Genomic DNA, 23,201 nt, shown 5'->3' with positions numbered 1-23,201 from the left:
CAGGTACCCCGAAGCTCACACAGCTGGGAAGTAGCAGAACCGAGGTTCAAATCCAGCAGTCTGCCTTGAAGCCTGCGCTCTTAACCACACACACAGGCGTCTCACCCACCGCGGATGACCTACCTTACCATGGCCCTGCCACGTTCTCCCTGTGCTTCTGAAGCTTCCCTTAGCGGGCTTTCACCAAACTGCTGTGGAGGACACAGCGGAACCCCACCCAGACCTCCCTTCAAGGAGGACCTGTGGCCCAGCGGCTGGGACCTGGCTGGTAGCTGCATGCTTCAGGGGACTGTCTCAGCTGCAGACAGCACCCAGCCCAAGGTCATGTCCTTCTCAAGGCGGCCCGTGTCCAACAGCCAATAACGGCAGGAGATATAAAGACTCTGCTGTTTTAGCCAAACATGGAATAACTTGAGCCCTGTTAGTTCCAGAGGTCCCCATGGGGCTGGATGAGGCTGTCATCAAGCCTGCACTGAGGCTCAGCTTCTGGTACTCAATCCCCCTCCCTCCTGCTTTCTCCCCATGCTGGTGCCAGGGGCACTCCCTAACAAACATACTATATGCAACCTCCTGGTGCCAGGGGCACTCTCTAGCCTGTATCTTGGAGAACCCAACTTCAGATACTACGGTATCTGGCCTAGGGGGCTTGAAGAGTACAGTCCTCACTCTACAGGCTAACATGAAATGAAAGACAGGTGTATGGATGAGCCAAAAACAAGGAAAATATTCACAATAATTTTTTTTTTTTTTTTGCGACAGAGTCTCGCTCTGTTGCCCAGGCTAGAGTGCCGTGGCATGAGCCTAGCTCACAGCAACCTCAAACTCCTGGGCTCCAGCGATCCTCCTGCCTCAGCCTCCCGAGTAGCTGGGACTACAGACATGCACCACCATGCCTGGCTAATTTTTTCTGTATATATTTTTAGCTGTCCATATAATTTCTTTCTATATTTAGCAGAGACGGGGTCTTGCTCTTGCTCAGGCTGGTCCACAATAAATTTTAAAGATGCCAGATTTATCATTTTGCATCGCTTTAATTTCATTTCTTCCATTGATCACTTCTGGGTGATTTTATTTTTCTCTAAAACCTTTATGTAACAGTATAGCAGCTCCTTAAAAAATTAAAAATAGAATTACCATATGATCCAGCAAGTCCACTGCAGGGTATATACCCAAAAGAACTGAAGGCAGGGTCTCAGACAGACATTTGTACACTCGTGCTTGTAGCAGCGTTACTCACAATAGCCAAAAGGTGGAAGGAACACAGGTGTCCACTGACGAACAAATGGGCGAGCACAGTGTGGTCTGTACATACACAATGGACCGTTATTCAGCCTTAAAAGATAAGGAAATTCTGACACACGCCTCAACTTGGTGAAACTTGAAGACATCATACTAAGCAAAATAAGCCAATCACAAAAAGACAAACACTGTATGATTCCACTTACATGAGGTACTTAGAGTGGTCAAGTTCATAGAGATAGAAAGTAGAAGGGTGGTTGCCAGGGGCTGGGGGAGGGAGAAACGGGGAGTTGCTGTTTAATGGGCAGAGGGTTTCGGTTTTACAGATGAAAAGCGTTCTGGAGATTGGTTGCACAACAGTGTAAAGATAATTAAAACTACTGAAGTAAAAATGGTTAAGATGATAAATTTTATGTGTTTTTTTAACCACAATTTTGAAGTGGAAAGACGTCAAAATTAAATTTTTGGCAAGGGAGCATTTACAAGAACCTTTCTCAAATTTGTTCCTGTGTATATAGTTCTTTGAAAATGGTAATAGATCTGAGATCCTCCCCAGTGCAAGCCTCAGAAGGAGAGAGGTAACCTTCCCGCGAAGTGTGCGACCAGAGAAAGACAAAGCCTTGAAGAACCACGGAAAAGAACAAGCAGGAAGTTCTCAGGGGAAACAGTGTGCCAAGTGCAAGTGTGCCAAGTGCAGGAGTGCCCACCACAAGCCACAAGCACGGATGGGTGGTGGCTGTAGGGACAGGCGTGTCTTGTGTCCTGCAAAGGTAATCTGAAGAGGAAGAATGAGGAACATGTGGCCAGGCACAGAGTGCTGCAAACTAGCTGCAGCTGATTGTAGGCCACAGCCAAAGGAAACTAGAAGAAAAAACCATTTGTTGTGAATTTCGAGGGCACCTACAATAACAAGTGCCAAACAGGAAGAACCAGAAAAACAATTCTCGAAGCCCCATTCAGCAACTCTAGAGAAAAGTGCCTAGAAGGGCTGGAGACTGAAGTTGGGAAAGCAGAGATGACACAGCAGGAACAACGGCAGCGTCGGCCTGCGCGGGCTGCAGAGACGCTGCGATAGTGGATCAGAGTCTCTGCACCCTCGGGTGCCTGGCGGTGATCCGGCCTCGGCCTCCGCTGGTAACGGTGACGAGGAGCCAAGCGAGCGGGTCAGAAGGAAGCTCCCCTTGTAGGGTTTGGTTTCAGAGTGACCCCAACCACCTGCTAACATTTTCTCAAAGCAGTGTCATGTCACTACCAGGTGCTGTCACATAGATGCCCCTTGGATGCACAGGTGAGAACTACCTGTCTGGCTCATAAATTCACCTTCTTTTCCAGAGGCCCTTAGAATTCGCCTTATAAATTTAAGATGTACAGGTTGCCCTGGATGTTGCTGAAGGGGTTCCTTGGAAGTATTTTCAGTGTTGTCTTCCTTCCTCCCTCCCTTCCTTCCCTTCCTTTCTTGTCTTCCTTCTTTCTTCCTCCCTCCCTCCCTCTCTCTTTCTTTCTTTCTTCCTCCCCCCTCCCTCCCTCCCTTCCTCCCTTTTTAAGTGTGTAGTTTAGTGGCATTAAGTATATTCACAATGTTGTGCAACCATCACCACTATCTATTTCCAAAACTTTATGGTAACCCCAAATAGAAACTCTATACCATTAGACAGTAACACCCCAGCCTCTGATAACCTCTAATGTCCTTTCTGTCTCTGTGAATTTGCCTATTCTACCTCAAATAAGTAGAATCATACAATATTTGTCCTTTTACATCTGGCTTGTTTCATTTAATATAGAGTTTTCAAAGTTCATCTAGACAATAGCATGTATCAGAACTTCATTCCTTTTTAAGGCAAATAATATGCCATTGTATAGGTAACCATGTTTTGTTTATCCATCCCTCTGTTGATGGGCACTTGCGTTGTTTTCAGTCTTTGGCTGCTGTGACTGTCATGCTGCTATGAACACTGGTGTGTAGGTGTCTGTCTGATTCCCTGCTTCCAACTCTTTGCGGTGTATACCTAGGAGTGAAATTGCTGGATCAAATGATAATTTTATGTTTAACTTTTGAGGAACTTCCAAACTGGTTTCCATAGGAGCTGCACCATTTAACATTCTTGCCAGCAATAAACAAGGGTTCCAGTTTCTTTACATTTTAACCAATATTTGTTATTTTGGGGTTTTTTGATAAAATACATCCTAATGTGTATAAAGTGGTATCTCATTGTCGTTTAATTTGCACTTCCCTAATGACTAGTGATTGGCCATCTGCGTATCTTTTTATGAATAAATATTTTTTTCTTTTCTTTCTTCTTTCTTTCTTCCTTTCTTCTTTCCTTCCTTTCTTTTTCTTTCTTTCTTTGCTTTCTTTCTTCCTTTCTTCCTTTTCTTTCCTTCCTTCCTTTCTTCCTTTCTTTCTTCTTTTCTTTCCTCACTATGTTACCCAGGCTAGATTTGAACTCCTGGTCTGAAGGATCTTCCAGCCTCAGCCTCCGAGTAGCTGGGACTATAGGTATGCACCACTGTGCCTGGCTGAATAGAGATTTCATGAAGGAATATCTATTCAAGTCCTTTGCCCACTTTTGAATCTGGTTTTTTGTTGTTGTGTTTTTTGCTGTTAAGTTGTAGGAGTTCTTTATATATTCTGGATATTGATTTCCCAGATATACAATTTGCAAATATTTTCTCCCATTCTGTGGGTTGCCTTTTCACTCTCTTCATAGTATTCTTTGATGCACAAAAGTTTTTAATTTTGATGATGTCCAATTTATCTGTTTTTTCTTTTGTTGCCTGTGATTTGCTGTCATATGCAAGAAATCATTGCCAAATCCAATGTCATGAAGATGTTTCCCTATGTTTTTTTCTAAGAGTTTTATAGTTTTAGGTCTTTGAGCCATTTTGAGCTAATTTTTGTAATTGGTGTAAGGTAAGGGTTCAGCTTTATCCTTTTCAATGTGGGCATTCCCTGGTGCCATTTGTTGAAAGGACTGTCCTTCGCCAGCATTATTTTCTTTCATGTTTACATGTTTTTCATCTCCCTGCTACAGTAAGAAAAGCAGGAATTACTTAAATTGTAAGCAGTACACAAGTAACATATATTTAAGTAAATATGGTAATGAAACCAGGTAACTATTGTATACAGCTAGGTTAATATTGCATTCACAATGTCCTACTTCCTCACCCTAGAGCGGTTCCCTTCTTTCATTCATCTCTTAGCATTCATTGTTTATAATATTTTTAACATTATTAATTGTCCCACCTTTTACTGCAGCCACTGCTGAGGCAACTCGCTTTTTGGAACATAATTCTTTTCTTTCTTTGTTTTTTTCTTCCTTCCTTCCTTCCTTTCTTTCTTTCTTTCTCTTTCCTTCCTTCTCTGCTGCTTGAACCAGAAAGGGCATACTTCTTGAGCTCTGCCCCAGAACCTGAAGACTGAAGAGGTGGGGGAACACCTGCAAAACCCCTCCTCACTCGTGCATACACATCCTGGCAGCCCAGCGGAGTCAGCGCTCCACGGGGCAAAGCTTGACCAGTGGGGACAGGAACCAATCCTCCCCTACCTCAGATGAGTAATTCTGAGGCCACTCTACATGGCTTCTCAGAAGGTCCCAAAGGGACAGGTTGCCAGTTTCCCACAGTGACCAATTTGAGAATATATGTTTGTGTCGGTTTTTCCTCCTTTCCTATCTCACACCCCCTGTGGGATTACTCCTCGCTCCCCACCCCAATACCTTTACTCAAACACTGGGCTCAGCTCTTGCTTTCCAGGAAGAATACAGGCTAATAGAGTAAATTTAGTCTTTTGACATCTCCTGTATATATAGTTTGAAGTCTCAAATAACAAATGATTTCGGCAACCAGTTTTGTAAGACTAAGAGAAAAGAAACTGTTGAGAGTCAGCAAGGATTTAGCTGTGATTGAGATACAAATACATGATTTCTGTGTTGGGCTAAGCAAAGGCAGCGGCCTGAAATAGCCCCGCTCATGAGATCAGCTGTTGGAAGCCGCTGTCAGCTGACTGGAAGCCATCATTTCTCCTCCTGTCGTCACCCCATGTGGAGAGCTGCGTGATAACTTCTCCTCCCCTTTGCCTTTTTGTAAAAAACTTATTTATTTTTGAAGTGTATAGTTCAGTGGTGTTTAGTATAAGCGCAAAGTTGTGCAATCACCACCACTATCTAATTCCTGAACATTTTTATCACCCCAAACAGAAACCCATATTCATTAGCAGTCACTCCCCATACCGCCCCTTCAGTCCCTGGCAGCCACTAATTTACTTCCTGTCTCTCTAAGTTGGCCTACTCTGGACATTCAGTGTTAATGAAATCATATCATATGTGCCTTTTGTATCTGAATTCTTGCCCTCAGCACACTGCTTTCAGGGCTCATCCGTGGTGTAGCACGCATCCACACTTTTGAGGTTCTTTCCTCCTGACACCAATTCTTTGACACCAGCTGGGGGTCTTCCAATTCAATTCAATTCTGACACTAACTCTTGGAGTTAGCATTGGACCCCACAGGATCAAGGCTCAGTCCCACAAGACTGCCCCACTCAGATGCCGGCTGCAAATGGCACACCCCAGCTACCTGCGTTTCTGCCCTGCAACCACAAATACAGGGGCTCCTATGACACTGCCCTCAGGTTCAATAATCCACTGGAATGATTCACAACTCAGGAAAGCACTTTACTTACCATTACCAGTTTACTGTAACGGATACAACTGGGGGAAGAGATGCACAGGGCAAGGCATGGAGGGGTGGCGTGGGCGGAGCTTCCGCGCCCTCTCCAGGGCACTGCCCTCCCAGCACTTTACCGTGCCCACCCACCTGGAAGCTCTCTGAACGCTGCTGTTGGGGGGGCGGTTATGGAGGTTTCATTATACAGGCATGGTCGATTACATCATTGGCCATTGGTGACTGAACTCAATGTCCAGCCCTCTTCCCCTCCCTGGAGGTGGGGCTGAAAGTGCCAGCCCTGTAATCGTGGCTTGGTGACCAGCTCCCATCCTGAAGCTATCAATGTCCCTCCACCCTGCAAGAGTCACCTCATAATTACAAACTCAGCTGTGGCTGAAAGAGCTCATCATGAACAACAAGAGACACTCCTGTCACCCCTGTCACTTACTAAATTCCAAGGGTTTTAGGAACTCTGTACCAGGAGCCAGGGACAAAGACCAAGGATTAATTTCTTTCTTTCAGTGGAAATTTTTATTTCTCCCATCTTTTTCTTGTTTTGGGGAGTTTTGGGGGATATATATTAATTATACATATTTTTGGAGTACATGTGATATTTTGATACCTGTATACAATGTGTAATGATCAAATCAGAGTAATTGGGATGTCTGTCACCTCAAATATTTATCTTTTCTTTGTGTTGAGAACATTACAAATCTAGCTATTTTGAAATATACAGTAAGTTATTGTTAACTACAATTTCCCTACTATTAATATACTATGGAATTATTTCTTATACCACAGTACTTCATTCCTTAGAATGAATAATATCTTTATGAATAATATTCTGTTGTATGGATATACCACATATTGTTTATCTATTCCTTGGTTGGATACGACCCCTTTGGGTTTTTTCCGCCCTGTGGCTACTGTGAATAGCACTGCTGTGAACATACAAGTTTTTGTGTGAACTTGGGTTTCCATTACTCTTAAGTAAATACCTAGGAATGGAATTGCTGGATCTAATAGTTACTCTATATTACTTTTCGAGGAACTGCCAAACTGCAAAATTATTTTCCAAAGAGCTTATATATATATATATATATATATATATATATATATATATATATATATATATATATATACACACACACATATATAACTTTCTATATGCACCATTTAGGTTTTACCTCCTAATTAACTTCATAAACTCCTTGAAGGAAGAAATAGTTTTCTCCTTTCCTGCATCTACTGCAGTATCTACTTTAATGCCTTACACCTTGTAGGAACTCAGTGAGTATTTATGTGTACACATGTAATCAAGACAGTATGTCCTTTATCTTGGGAGTAACAAAAAAACAGTCTTACTGTCAGCTGGTTGGTGGACATGTAGCTTTAGCTATAGCTTTCTTTGCTTTCCTTACTTAACAGACTGGAGAAATTCAGGCAACCGTTGGTGTGCGTACGTTGTGGGGAAAGGACAGAGTAGGTGACGGTGGGTGGTGGCTGGTGGCATAAGGGACAGTGGGATTAGGAAGAATGGCTTACCCAATCCTTCTGGTCGAGTGCTTACACAGATTCCCAGGTAAGAAGAAGGGTCAGTTCTTATTCAAAGTGATATATCCAACTTAGACCATCTTCACAGACGTAGTGATTTGGGAGTCCCTGCCTGTTCTGTCCAATCCTCCGTTCGTGCTTATAGAAGCTTACTCCAGAAGTTAGTCAGGACTCTTTCAGTTTTAAGTGCCAGAATGCCAACTTAAACTAACTCCAGCCAAGAAAAAGAAAAAAGAAAAGAAAAAGCTGGGGAGGAGTGTGTTGGCTGTGAGCGTCAGAGCCCCTAAGCTGCGGTGGGGCTGGGGCCGGCTCATCAGCTGTGCTGGGTGCTCGCAGCCTGCCGCGTCCCCTGGCTCTGCTGCCTCTGGCCTCGCTCTCGGAAAGGCTCTTTCCACTTGGCAGTAAGAAGCCCCGTGGCAGCTCCCCCATCTCTCATTATCTCTTCCATATAAATATATCAAAAATAAACATGAATGTATCAGGAGTTGACTAAGTTCTACTTACCAACCTGCTGGTGACGGTGGTAGCGTAACGTCAGGCTGAAGCTGATTCTCATTAGGGTGGAAAGTCTGGAGATACCCTCGGAGTCGTCCATCGGGGCAGGGTCCTTGGGAAGTCTGGGCTCACCGACACGCACCTCATGTCCAGACAGCAAGCATGGAATCCTGTCTGTCCTTGCAGGCAATACAGGCTGATGCCACCCGTAGAGTGATTAGAGAGTAATCACTGCACCTTTGCTTTTGGACCTGCCTTTTTGTCCTGAGAGAGGCCTGGTGCTGCTGGGCAGCCATGCCTGGGACAGGACTTGAGTGGCAGGTGAGGCTGAGCCCAGTGGTGCGCAGGGCGTGGTCCGGAGCACACAACCCGAGCTCTTTCTTCAGCTGACCCCAGCATTCCTTCTGGGCTCATAGTAGTAACAAAACACTTGGTCTTTTCCAACGCTAAAAAATGAATCTCTACACTGATAATAAAAACTGGGCACCTTCACAAGCTCAGCTCAGCTCCAGAGTGAGATTTAGACTTTCTTTATCCGCTCTGCCTTCTGTCCCGCTGCAGCTACTTCTGTCATCCCCAAAACTTTTTGAGTTAGTGAAGAGAAGTGGAGAGGACCTCACACCATCATGTTCCAGCAAGAACTCTAAGGAGCCCCCAAGTTCTAAATTTAAACCTGGTCAACATTATGAAAACATATTTGCCCGTAGAAAGATGTAAGATTTTTTTTTTTTTTTTAGACAGGGTCTCAGTCTGTTCCCCGGGCTAGAGTGCCGTGGCATCAGCCTAGCTCACAGCAACCTCAAACTCTTGGGTTCAAGAGATCCTTCTGCCTCAGCCTCCCGAGTAGCTGGGCCTACAGGCATGTACCACCATGCCTGGCTAATTTTTTTCTATTTTTAGTTGGCCAGGTAATTTCTTTCTATTTTTAGTAGAGACGGGGTCTCACTCTTGCTTAGGCTGGTCTCGAACTCCTGACCTCGAGTGATCCTCCTGCCTCAGCCTCCCAGAGGGCTAGGATTACAGGCGTGAGCCACCACACCCGCCTGAAAGATGTAAGACTTTAACAATTTGTTAGCTTAATTTAGAAATTTTAAATATGAGGTCTACAGTTTGTTTCCTCCTCTGTATATCGTGCCTTGGGCCCTGCAAACACTGGAGGCAAACCTGTCTCTCTTTTTCCCCTTTCTTACTAACTCTGCTCAGCTATGGTGTTGGGCACCCTCGTAAACAGAAGGGGACCCAAAGCACTTGCTTTGCACAGTCTTGGACTTGTGTCAGCTGTACCTTTTGTGTAGGTGGATCACTGATAGCTGCAAGCCCAAGCAAGCAGACAGCTTGGGAAAGGGTACGATGTGATTGACGGATTTAGGTCCTATGTGGAAAAGCTTGTTGGGTGTGAAAAGGAAGAAAAAGAGTACGTCAGTGTGAATTAATAGAGGAAATTCTCAGCAGCAGCTGCGAGAAGCCCAGGCATGAGAAGCAGGGGTATGCACCTCGTGTGAGAGCTCACCTGCTGGAAATCACCTCACTGGAGGAGCTCACAGCTTTGCAGTCACTGTCACGCCACCCACCTGGGAGGTGAGATGGATTGTGGTTACTTGCAGATGAGGAAATAGAGGCAAAAATATGACCCATAATAAATGGCTACAAGATCATAACACGTCACCAGAACCAGTTACCGAATGTGCAGGGCGCAGCACAAAATGAAAATGTGAGACCCCTTGTTCACAAATTATGAGGAATTCCAAGATGGTGACAGTAGAGCATTAAACCAAGCACGGGACCCTGTGGTACAATACAGATCACTTGCCCATGAAGCCAGACCTTTACGTGGTTACAGGTAAAGCCAGGCACAGACCTCAGGTCTCCTGGTTCCCAGTGGGGTCTGTGAATGTCTCAGGCAGATCCGTGGTCTTCACACCGGGTACAACAATACCTGTGGTTCCTCCGATGCATTTTTGTATCTGGGAGACTTTTTGGTTGTTTTACTTTGCTATCGTCTCTCAAGTTTGAGAAACACTGGGGTGTCTCTCTTCCTATCAAAAGTCAGTCCCTCCATACAGGGGCAGAACCACATTTTGTGGGTGCCTGAAAGCCGTATAATTTGGGGGCTCTCTTTACAAAAAAGAATATAAAATTACAAGTAAAAATTAGGTGTTGAAAGGGGCAGTGTGAGTGAGGAGGCGGGGCTTCGGCTTCATTAGCTTCACAATAAACCGTCCTCTTCCTGCACCTGTGTCCCTGCCCCTCTCCTCTCATTGTCTCTAGGACTCGGTTCACTCGGTTATCCCTTCCCGTGCCTGTGTCTTAATCTCACCCCGTCTGTCACCATTCCTCTGCTCTGTCCTCTCTGACACCTTGTCTCTCTCCGGGCACCTTCCTCATCTCTGCTGTGCTCAGAGCCAGCCTTCTTGGAAGAGTTCAGTCCTCACACACTATTTTTCCCTTCCCTTCACCCTTCCTCCTGCGACCACCTTGCTTTCCATCCCACACCGCTGCTGAAAAATGGCTTTTGTCGTGTTTATCCACAATGTATGGCTTGCTCCTTCCTTGGCTGGTGGGTCTGTGCTCATCTGCGCTGTTGGACCTCTCAGCAGCACTTGTCACAGCAGGGAACTCTCTTTCTTCAAGCTCCTCTCTCTCAGTTTCAGTGACACCAGTGACACCACAACCTCCTCATTGTCCTCTTAGGTCTCTGAGTGTTCCTTTTGCTCTCTTTTGCAGGTCCCTTGTCTTCCACCCAAACACCAATAGTATGAGACACGGATTAGCTACATCACAGGGGCTCGGTCCTGGGGCCCTCCTCTCTTTCCGTGTGTGCTGCCTTCCTGCCCGCCCGGCGGGACGTCTGCAGCAAGGGCTGTGGCCGTCTGAGCTGAGAGCCTTCCAGGTCCTGGGGGAGCAGCAGGAGGCCAGTGTGGCTGGAGCAGAGGACGACAGGGAGAGAAGCAGAGATGAGGACACGGGGACAGACCACGGCAGGCTGCGGTAATGGGACCAGAAGGAAATCAGGAGCAATAGCAGGACCTTACTTAACTTGAGAACCAAGAAGCAACATTAGAACTGGCTCCCAGTGGGCGCTGAAGACACGAAGGCCGCTGGAGGTGCGTGCGTGGCTCGCCCGGCGCCCCCTTCTCAGGCCGGGGCCCTGCGGGAGAGCAGCCGGGTGCGGGGACCCTGCGGGACATGCAGCCGGGGGCCGGGGCCCTGCGGGAGCGCAGCCGGGTGCTGGGGCTCGGGAAATGCAGCTGGGTGCTGGCGAGACCAAGCAGGACCTGAAGCAGTTCCTTTGTCAATAGAAACCCGACCCTTTTCAGTTTAGCCAGACAATGACAGCCTTGGCTGGGGATGGTCAGTCTGCCTCTCAGCCCAGACAACCTTTGAGAGAAGAGTGTGTCTCTTGAATGGGCAGAAACGAGCCGGAGCGCAGGGCAGAACTGACATTTCTCGTTAGTGTAACATGCAGACTGCGTCAGAGTGTGTTGCTGAATCTATTTTGTTCTCACCGTGAGAAAGCAAGACTTAGCCATAAACAGAGGAGGAGTTATAATTGTGGGTTTAGAATTTAAGGAGCTCCAAAATGACTCCTTTAGATAAATTTATCTCTGCTAATCATTGTTTACTTCCACTGTATTCTTTTCTTTGTAATTTTTTTAGAATGAAAATAAATTATTTCTGGTCATAAAAAATAATACATGCACATGGTTAAAAATTCCAGCAATACAAAAGGGTATACAATGCTAAGTTGTCCAATAATATAAACATGTAAAGTCTCTCCAAATTCATCTATATCTTTAACCCTATCATAATAAAAGTGCTATCAGAATTTTTTCAGAAGTGGACAAGGCAATGCTAAAGTAAATGTACAAAAATAGTGATGAAAATTCTGAAAAGGAAATATAACAGGGGAAAATTTGCCCTAGAAGATTAAATTATAAAAGTATAATTAAAAGTTTGGTAGTGGCACAAGAATAGACAGATTCGTGGTATAAAATAGTATATAGAAATAGATCCAAATGTACATGGAAATTGAGCATGGGACAAAGTAGAATTTCAAGATTTGGGGGGCAAGATTATTAATAAAAAGGGTTGCAACATTTAGCTTACTATCTAGAAAACATGAAATTGGATCCTTATCTCATTTCTTATACCAAAACAAATTCCAAATGAATCACATATTTTAAATTTTAAAAATAAAACCACAAAAGTACTTACTGAAAGAAAACGTGGGAGAATTTTTAAAAATAATCTTGGGTGATGTTATCAACCGAATTGTGTTCCTCTAAAATTAATTTGTTGAAGTCCTAATCTCCAGTTCCTCAGAATGTGATTGTGTTTGGACATAGGGTCTCTAAAGAGGCGATTAAATTAAAATGAGTTCATCATGGTGGGTCCTAATCCAGTATGACTGGCGTCCTTATAAGGAGAGATTAGGACACAGACAGAGAGTCAAGGCCCTGTGAAGACACAGGGAGAAGGCAGCCATCTACAAATCACAGACAGAGGTGTCAGAAGAACCAACCCCGCGGACACCTTGATCTTGGATTTCTAATCTCCAGACTGTGAGGAAATAAATCTCTGCTGTGTCAGCCACTCATTCTGTGGTACTTTGGGCAGAAGCCCTAGCAGAATGATATGGTGACTAAACTGTGTCTAAGCAAGACACAGAATTCAGAAGCCATAAAAGAAAAGATGATAAATTCTACTACGTAAAAACCGAAAAATTTTGCATAAAAATAAAAACAAACAAACTGTAACAACAATAAAAAGCCCCTTCCCAAATTCAAAAGACAAATAATAATAATTTGGTAAAAAATGATGACACCCAAAGAGCTAATTTCCTTTAAAAAAAAAAAAAAAAAAGCCCAGGATTGCCAGATTCATATTCTCTCTCTCCCTCTTCTTCCTTTCAATAGAAGCTGGAATTCCAAATTTTACATGATATGTCCTGATAGTTTCATGTTGAAAACTGATTTAAATTTTCAACACTGCACAAGCCAACATTATGTGGGGCCCCTGGTGTAGGATCCTGGTCTAGACTAACCCCACAGGGGCCTCCCACTCAGCAGATCAGTCCAAACCTGCTGTGAATCCTTTTTAAGATCTCACTGTCTTCAAGAGATGCAGAATGAGGGTTTCTTCTTAGTCATCCGGAAGCTCTCTCTCGCTCACAAACACACACAGGCATGCCCAATTAATATTAACTCTCACACTCTCACATACAGTACAGTCTGGAACTACATTATGGAAGAAAAACATTTCCCCATATGCAACATAATGTTTAATGACAACTTCCCTGCCCAAATGGGAATAGTGCTTTAATTTTTTTGCACAGAGCTGTGCCAGTCACTTCCTTTTCTCCTCACCTTATATAGTAACACTCGGCCCAGAGCCTACCTGCACAGAAACAGGAGCCGAGACGGAGCTGTCCACTAATGGATGGCCACACTGAGAACCGGAAATAGCTGGGAAATAAGTCCCGTCTCTGTACCGCAAGCCAAATCACACTCCCAGGCAGATATATCCAGGAGGAAAAGAGGAAACAGGAAGATGTATGATCCACTGGTACAAGAATCTCCTCCGATGAGTAATTGTGAGGTAAGGATAGGAGTGATATGCCTGTCTAGGGGACAGGGGTTAGTCTTGAGTGGTGGGATTTGGGATGATTTTGGTTTTATTCTATGCATTTTTCTGTATTTTCTAAATTATCTACAGTAAACTTATATTGCTTTTATGAATAGGAAAAAGAATAATAAATGCTATAAAAATCATTTAGTATGTTAATATTATCTTCCTAACTAGACTGTAGAAAATTCCTGAGCGAGGGACCCAACAGGGGGTCACTTTTTTTTTCTTTTTGTGGTATCCTTTCCCATACCTACAGTTTAAGGATCATGGTAGGCACTTAATCAACCCTTGCTGGCAGCCATTGATTTGGAGCCTTCTCCAGAGCTAGTCCTGACTAAGATCATCAGGCAGAAGTCTTGCCTGGGTGAGGATGACTGTGGCGCTGACTGGAAGGCATGCCTACGGGCTGGGCAGGCTCTGCCCCGCATTGATCTCAGAGCCCAGCATCATGCCCAACGGGCACCAGACTCATAGCGCCGCATTCCGGGACTCTGCACCAGACCTTAAGACTCCACAAAAAAATGGTTAGTACTGATAAACAAATTCAGTAAAGTTGCAGGATACAAAAATCAACATACAAAAATCAGTAGCATTTCTATGTGCCAATAGTAAAGAATCTAAAAAAGAAAACAAGAAAGTAATCCCATTTACAACCGTTACAAATAAACTAAAATACCTAGGAATAAACTTAACCAGAGAAGTGAAAGATCTCTATGGTGAAAACTACAAAACATTGATGAAGGAGGTTGAAGAGGACACAAAAAAGAGGACAGATATTCCATGCTCATGGATTAGAAGGATCAATATTGCTAAAATGTCCATACTACCCAAAGAGGTCTACAGATTCAATACAATCTCCATCAAAATACCAATGACATTCTGAAATTTATATGGAACCACAGAAGACCCAGAATAGCCAAAGCCATCCTGAGCAAAAAGAACAAAACTGGAGGAATCACATTACCTGACTTCAAATTATACTACAGAGTTGTAGTAACTAAAACAGCTTGGTACTGGCATAAAAACAGACACATAGACCAATGGAACAGACAAAAGAACCCAGAAATAAATCTACACCTCTATAGTGAACTTATCTTTGACAAAACTGCTAAGAAGATACAGTGGAGAAAGGACAGTCTCATCAATAATGGTGCTGAGAAAACTGGGTATCCAGAACTCTGCACCAGGGGTCTGCTATTTGGCATCATTTTAAACTTCAGTTAGTGTTTACTGGTTTACAATAGGGTTACCACTCACAGGTTTAATACTGAGTAGTGTGAACATCACCTATCGGCTTGAATGTTATAGAAGAAGCCTTCTCTGATTTCCTTACCTAGAAGTAATCTTTTCTTCCTCTAAATTTTATTACATGCTATTTTAATCTCCATATCATCCATCACCTTCCAAATTTGTATTATAATTATTTATGCACATGTCTTATCTTCCTTCATGGAATGTGTGTTTCCTGGGATCCAGATCCATTCTTCTGTTACTTTGTCCTATAATAAGGTAGCAGTCACCATGGATCATGTAGTTCCTTGTGTGCCAAGCCCTTTATAGGGACAATCCTGTTTAAATCTCTCAACTACTTCCCATGAAGTAGGTGTTTTTACCTCCATTTTACAAATGAGAGACCTGAAGACCAAAAAGATTAATATCTAGTATAAAGTTACAGAATACTAAGGGATGGAGCCTGGATTCAAACTCGTGTAAGCTGACTTTTGAGTCTATGCTCTTAGCTCCTGGTCCATAGCATCCCTTGATAATACTTTCTGCACACTGAAGGTAGCAAAGGTGCAGTGGATCCCTGTGGAATGAATTCATTACTCAGCTAATACAAGAAAGTTGGGCAGCTGTTCATAGTCCATCCCAGATACCTCTTCTGACCCACACCATTAGCTAAGACTAAAGGATCTAGGAATAAAGTCTGGGTCAGACCTTTGAGCATCCAGACCACTATCAAACCAAGTTCTACCAAGACTAACATTAGTAACATTAGAATAACCTAAGACAGTGCTTCAGAATCCCATGCAGACCAAGCTGACTCTGATAACTTGCTAAGGAGGAGAGGCTACGCATCTCAAAGAACTAAATTTGTAAACTGTTGAACCGTGGTGTTGTGTGTGTTGGCGGAGAGGGTGATGTATCTACCTTGTAGGGGTACTGTGAAATTTAATGAGACCATGTGAAGTACCCAGGACAGGGCTTGGTACCTGGAAGGCACACCACACACATTAGCACTGCCCTCCCTGCACCCTCATCCCACTTTGCAGCTAAGCTGAGAGAAGGCAAAATGCCAAGAGGAAGATGGATGGGTGACAGCTGGCAACACAGGCGATGTTAGTCAGATTCCACAGGGTTCAATGATTGTGAATCAGAGGTGTCAAGGTCCACTCCCAAGATTCCAAAGAGAAGCTTTTAATCTTGCAGGAAAAGTTAGTCAGGAGAGGGATCAGTGATAGGCCTAATGGGAGAAGGAGAAAGTAGTTATTCGTAGCAGAAGGTGAAATTGGTTCTTGGGATTTGCTCACTGTGACGCGTAACGATTTTTTGGCCAGAAGTGGATTCACTTAAGGGATTGGAAGGTCTGTAGATCTCACTGAGTCGCTGCATTTCGCTGAGGAATAGGGAGATCAATTGCAGGCACCTGCCAGTCTGGTCATCCCACTTAATGTAACCAACCCTGGAAAATTCCTCTCTCATTCCAGAAACTGCTCAGTCTCCTGGCTCTGTGAAGATTGCACATCTATCCAGAAAAAGGCAGCTCCGGCCTTGTTTTTCCCAAGCAGTAGAAAAAGCCAGTCTCGGCAAAGCTAGAAGTTCGTCCTAAGAATCTGGAAAGTTACTTAAAAGATATTTCAACAACGTATGTCTTGGCTAAGTCTCCCCAGAAACAGACTCCAGACAGATGTGCATATGCGGCTGGTGGGCTGGTTTGTTTTGGGGGGGTACAGAGTAACAGCACCGGGAGTGAGGGCAGCCACACTGGGCGAAGAGAGACGAACTGCAAGGAGGCCGTTGCAATGGAGGCCTCAGCTGAGCTCACGGGGCCTTTGTGTCCCTTATTGATGAGTCATCTGATGCTGGCTGGACCCCAGGGAAGGGGTGTGACCTGTATAAGGCAGCTCCCTTGCTGAGGGCCCTTCCAGGAGAGGGATTCAGCTAAGAGGAACCAACAGCTAGCACTGCAGCTGCAAGAATCAGAGTATCTGCCGTACCTGCTGTGCCACAGTGAGGCATACATAAAGTTCCAAACCTAGGAGAAATTTTGGTTGATCGATTCCAGGAGGTGGGGGGTTAGTGGGGGGAAAGTGAGAGAACCTTATCTAAAAGCACAGATTTGGCAAGAGAAGGGGAAAGGGACATATTGTAATTGGCAACTGTCTGCACCAGAGATGGGCACAGTCCAGCTGTCTGTTGTTGATGGAGAAATCTGTGCACTTGTACTTAGAGACTGGATCTTGCTCTGTCTCCGAGGCTGGAGGGCTGTAGCTCACTGCAGGCTCAAAATCCTGAGTTCAAGTGATCTGTCCACCTCAGCCTCCTGGGTAGCTAGGATTACGGGCGCAAGGCACTGTGCCTGGCTGCATTTCTTGACTGTAGACGTTAGGGAAGTAGAATAAACAAACTGCTGCCCCTGGAAACTTAACCCAGGAGAGTGGAATCACAGAGAGTGCACAGAGCAGGCACTCAGTAAATGTCTTTTTCAGCTGAATCGCACTGTGGGCTGGGGATCCCCACTGAGGGATCCACTGGCTCTCTTTGCAGACACAGGGAGATTTTTCTCGTGGTATATAAGCACAAATATGCCCACCTTGATTTAATCCTACAGGGGTCTAAAAGTCTTATCTGTAAAGTTTGTCAAGCCCTTGGAAGAAAAGGTGAGAAGATGAGAGTTTACTAGACCTTGGCAAACGAAAAATCCCAAGCAAACAGCACCCACTCAGCTGTTCCCCGTGTGGCTGAGCCCTTGTATTCGCATAGCATTTTCCTGTTATAGATCACTTAGGATCTGTCTTATATTCAAAAACTTTTGATTTTGTTTCTTTGTTTTTAAAGCTGGTGTCTGACTTCTCTACCAGGTTGTCGATTTCTGGGAAGGAGGATCTCCAGACTTACCCGTCCCTATTTCCCTCATGGTGAGAGACGATATTCAAAGTGGTTGACACTAGCACAGCACAGGCAGCAGCCAGTCCAGTGGACACGTGGCCACACTGGCGCACACGGAGGGTATTCGCTCTGCACCCGGAAAACACCCAATACACAATGGTCGAATTGAATTTCACTGGCTTAGTACTGCTGGCTGTGGCATCTGATGAACTTCTTTCAGAATTCAGGTGACTGTTTCTTGTCAAAATATGATCATAATCATTTTTTCCTCCTTGATTTAGATTCTGTAGGCGTCTGTGCATGACTCTGAAGAACTTTGCAAACAACAGGACGTACCATACCTGCCTCGTCCAGCATGGTAGCCCCGAGCCACATGTATAAGGTCGACAGATAAAATACGGGGTGCCCAGTTAAATTTGAATTTCGGATTAAAAAAAGAATAACTTTGTAGTATAAGTATGTTCCAGGCAATATTTGTAGTATACTTAAACTACAGAATTACATGTTGCTTACTTAAAATTGATCATTAACTGGGCATCCTGTATTTGATTTGTTAAATCTGGTAACCCTACACAACTATCTAAATTTTTCATTTTTTATTTTTTTATTTTTATTTATTTTTTGTAGGAAAATGCTGTTTATTTTGAGCATCTGGGTGCAGATGGGTGGAGGCCCAAAAAGGCATCCACCTAAATTTAAATTAATTAAAATTTAATTAAAAATTTAAAATTTAGCGCCTCAGTTTTACTAGTTGCATTTCAAGTGTTCCATGGCCACATGTGGTTGATAGTTACCATCTTAAACAGCACGGCTAAAAGACATTTCCACTGGCCACCACTTTTGCCAGGCAAAAGATAGAAGGAAAGTTTTGTGTGTTTTACAGGTTATAAAAAAACTATATTTGGGGCTGGGAAACTGCCAGGAAACCCTAGAAGGCCCCTTCTGACATAGCCAAGATGCCAGAGTCTTCCTATTGCAGTCTGTTACTCTCACTGAGTGTGCAGAGTATTTAATGAAAAGGTAGAAGGCACCTTTGTTCCGGATAAATGAGTAGCTGTGAGAGAAGGCGCTCTTGCGCGTCTGCGTTCGTGGAGACAGTTGTTCTGCTTTCCTTCTGGGACTACCAAGAAATAGCTTAGCTATCAGACCAAAGCAAATGAAATTTTAAAAGGATCTAAATGAAAAATGAGTGTGTTATTTGGCTTATTAGTATCATTCTTCATAGATTTTCTTAAATTAATAATCAGAGAGCATCATCAGCTAGAATATCTGCTTATAACCCGAGTCATTGATGAACTTGGTAAACACAGCAGAAGTACTGCCTCTCTTAATTAGCCTTTTGGGAGAAACCATGTTTTGAATTGCTGCCTACAGCCCTGGGTGTCTTATAAGAAGCAGGAGTAGATTAAGATCTAGAAGAGATATGTACCAAAAGCTGATTTTTAGATATGATTTGGTGAACCTTTAACAGAACCTGGCTCATAGGCCAAATGTGACCAGCTAAAAATGTTTTAAGTCTTTATCAACATCAAAGGCAGAAATCATAAAGGAAATTATTGATAGACTTGGCACAGATATTAAAAAGTTGTACATCAAAGAGTCATAAAAAGTAGGCCAGGAATTTGAGTCCAGCCTGGGCAATATAGCAAGACCCCATCTCTAAAAAAAAAAGTTATAAAAAGCAAAATAAGGGTAGATGACTTAAATTTGAAAATATTGCTACATATGTGACATAGTTGGCACTCAGTAAATAGCCCCTGTGTGAATACATTTCTATGAAAGAATGTTTGACTTCAGGACTAATCAAAGAACTACAAATTAAAATAACAGTGAAATAGCATTTTCACCTGTCAGCTTGGCAATAATGGAAAACAATAATACTCAGTGTTGGTAATGGTGAGGGGAAATGTGCCACATTACACAGTTTTGTTTTTTTTTAAGGCAGAGTCCTGCTCTGTCACCCTGACTGGAGTGCCGTGGCGTCAGCCTAGCTTACAGCAACTTCAAACTCCTGGGCTTAAGCAATCCTCTGCCTCAGCCTCCCGAGTAGCTGGGACTACAGGCATGCGCCATGATGCCCGGCTAATTTTTTCTATATATATTTTCAGTTGTCCAGATAATTTCTTTCTATTTTTAGTAGAGACGGGGTCTCGGTCTTGCTCAGGCTGATCTGGAACTCCTGAGCTCAAGCAATCCTCCTGCCTCGGTCTCCCAGAGTGCTAGGATTACAGGCGTGAGCCGCCGCGTCCGGCCTACATTACACACTGTTGATGAGAGAGTAAAGTGGCATGAACATTTTGGTGGGCAAGTGCACAACATGGAAAAAAACTTTGTCTAATACCTCTGATGGCAATTTCATTTCTAGGTAGTTATTCTAAGAAAATACTTACAAATGCCCAAACCCACGTGTACAGTGGCAGTGTAGATGATATGTCTTTTTTGTTTGTCTGTTGGGTCGATCATTGTGATATACCCTCCTGACTTCAGTGGTTGGTACAAAACATGGACGTGGGATGCATTGGCATCAGACCACTCCTTCCACAGAGTTATCCAGGTCAGTGGTGGAAAAAGAGTTCTCTCTTTGGCCTTGGCATTCTGGCTGTAAAGGGGAGATTCTGGAGCTGACAGTGGCCATGTCCTCCACTAGAAGCAGAGATGAGATGGAGGGATAGAGGGAGAAAGAAAGAGAAAGCACGATTTGAACTGATAGATCCAGGTAACCCTAAAGACAGTGTACTTTATTCCCTTCTATGGGTAGATGATGTGAACCAGTTAATTCTGCCTTTTTTTCTAAACATGGCATGAATGTGGACTTCTACTTCTGGCCAAGATGGAATAACAGTGAGCAAATTTATCCTCCCACCTGAAACAACTAAAAACCTGGACAAATATATTTTTTAAAATAACTGTTTTCAACATAATGGACATCAGGCCGCAAAGAACAATGATATGATTCCTGAGAGATGGAAGACAAATGAGGTAAGCCCTACGATTGCCCAGCTTACTGCCTTGAGAGAGTTCCAGGTGGTGGCACAGAAAGGTGAAACCCAGGTAGAGCCTAGCAGATTCCCTGAGGTGAGGAGATGGAGCTGAGAGTCCAGGGAGACCGAGACAGCTTGAGTTTGCAGGGCAGAATACCAGATAGGAGAGAGCTGCTCAGAGACAGAGAGAAATGACTAACAACAACAACAACAACAAAAAATCTAGAGATCCTCAGAGGGGCCCCTGGAGTATTCAGCAGAGTACTCAACAGCACGAGTATAAGGACACTGCTCCAGGCTAGGGACAGAACCAGCTGCATGTATTGTGGGAACAGCACCTAGAACTTCCATGGAGCTAGAAGTAGTGCAAAACACGGCAGAGTGGAAATCTTATCATTCACAGGACATCAGGTAAAATACTCAGAAGGATCTCCGTTGTGGGCCAGAATTGGCCCTAGACTAAATACTGCTCTGGTCCTGCTTAACAAATCTTAAAAGCAAGACCTTAAAAGATCAAACTGTTTTCCAATAACTGTGTCCCAGAACAAACTTAAGAATATTTATGGGACTACAAAAATATCCAGCCCCTAACAAGGTGAATTTACAATGAATGGCATTAAATAAAAAATTACTGAGCATTCAAAGAAGCAGGAAAATATGACCCCTAATAAGGAATGTAATTAATCAATCAAACTGACCTGGAACTGATACAGATATTAGAATTAGCAGGCAAGAACATTAAGAGAGTTACTATAACTCTATATGTTCAAAAAGCTGGAAGAAAGACTAAATATGTTAAGTAGAGACACGGAAGATATAAAAAAGACCCAAATTTAACTTTTAGAAATGAAAACTAAAATGTCTGCGATAACAACTATACTAGATAGGATTAATGACCAATTATCCATAATGTTTTCAAAGTTTATCCATGTTTTACCATATATCAGTACTTCATTCCCTTCCTTTCTTTTCCTTCCTTCCTTCCTTCCTTCCTTCCTTCCTTCCTTCCTTCCTTCCTTCCTTCCTTCCTTCCTTCCTTCCTTCCTTCCTTCCTTTCTTTCTTTTTTTTGAGACAGGGCCTCACTCTGTTGCCTGGGCTAGAGTGTAGTGATCATAGATCACTGTAGCCTCAAACTCCTGGACTCAAGCAATTCTCCTGCCTCAGCCTCCTCAGTAGCTGGGACTATAGTTGTGTGCCACCATGCCTGGCTAATTTTTCTATTTTCTGTAGAGTCAGGATCTCGCTATGTTGCCCAGGCTGGTCTTGAACTCCTGGCCTCAAGTGATCCTCCCACTTCAGCCTCCCAAAGTACTGCCATTATAGGTATGAGCCACCACACCCATCCCAGTACTTCATTCATTCTTTTTTATGCCTGAATAATATTGAATTGTATGGATATACCACATTTTACTTATCCATTCATTAGCTGATGGACATTTGAGTTGTTTCTACTTTTTGGCCATTATGAATTATACTGCTATAAACATTCATGTACAAGTTTTTGTGTGTATATATGTTTTTATTTCCCTTGGGTACATACCTTGGAGTAGAATTACTGGATTCAGCTAGAATTGTTGGAATTGCATGGTAACATTGTGTTGAAACTTTTGAGGAAGTACCAGGCTGTTTTCCAAATCAGTGGAATGTGTATCACTTTACATTCCCACTAATAGTGAATGAGGGTTCCAATTTCTCCACATCCTCATCAATACTTGTTATTATCCTTCTCTTTGATTATAACCATTAGTGGATGTGAATGATACCTCATTGCGGTTGTGACTTCCATTTGTCCATTACACCTTTTTATGTGCTAATTGGACATTTATATGTCTTTTTTTTTAGGAATGTCTATTCAAATCCTTAGCCTATTTTAAAATTGAAGTATTTGTCTTTTTTTTTTATTGTTGAGTAGCAACAGTTCTTTACATATTCTAGATACAATTTCCTTTTCAGATGTATAGTTTGCAAATATTTTCTCCCATTCAATGGGTTTTCTTTACACTTTTCCGATAGTGTCCTTTAAAGCTGCAGTCCCCAACCCCTGGGCTGTGGACTGGTACCAGTCTGTGGCCTATTAGGAACTAGGCCGCACAGCAGGAAGTGAGCAGTGGGACAAGCGAAGCTGCACCTGTATTTACAGCCGCTCCCCATCATTTGCGTCACTGCATAAGCTCTGCCGCCTGTCAGATCAGCTGCTGTATTAGATTCTCACAGGAGCATGAACCCTACTGTAAACTCACATGCGAGGGATCTAGGTTGTGGCTCCTTATGAGAATCTAATGCCTGATGGTCTGAGGTGGAGCTGAGGTGGTGATGCCAGTGCTGGGGAGCGGCTGCAAATAGAGATTATCATTAGCACAGAGGTTTGACTGCACAATACATGTAATGCACTTGAATCATCCCAAAACCATCCCCTCCCACCTGGTCTGTAGAAAAATTGTCTTCCATGAAACCCGTCCCTGGTGCCAAAAAGGTCGGGGACTGCTGCTTTAAAGCACAAAAGTTTTTTAATTTTGTTGAAGTACCATGTA

The 23,201-nt window shown here is 43.5% G+C and overlaps 1 long non-coding RNA gene across 1 annotated transcript; it reads left to right on the top strand.

Moving 5' to 3' along the window:
- Positions 1–17,692: 17,692 nt before the first annotated feature.
- Positions 17,693–21,915, top strand: LOC123640203. The gene is made up of 3 exons (XR_006735901.1): positions 17,693–17,915; positions 20,519–20,667; positions 21,901–21,915. It is a non-coding gene; the product is annotated as an uncharacterized LOC123640203 (long non-coding RNA).
- Positions 21,916–23,201: the final 1,286 nt, after the last annotated feature.

The sequence above is a fragment of the Lemur catta genome, chromosome 6 (assembly GCF_020740605.2).
Source record: "Lemur catta isolate mLemCat1 chromosome 6, mLemCat1.pri, whole genome shotgun sequence".
NCBI lineage: Eukaryota > Metazoa > Chordata > Mammalia > Primates > Lemuridae > Lemur > Lemur catta.
The sequence above is the reverse complement of the archived record's forward strand: the minus strand, read 5'-3'. Positions and strand labels throughout refer to the sequence as shown.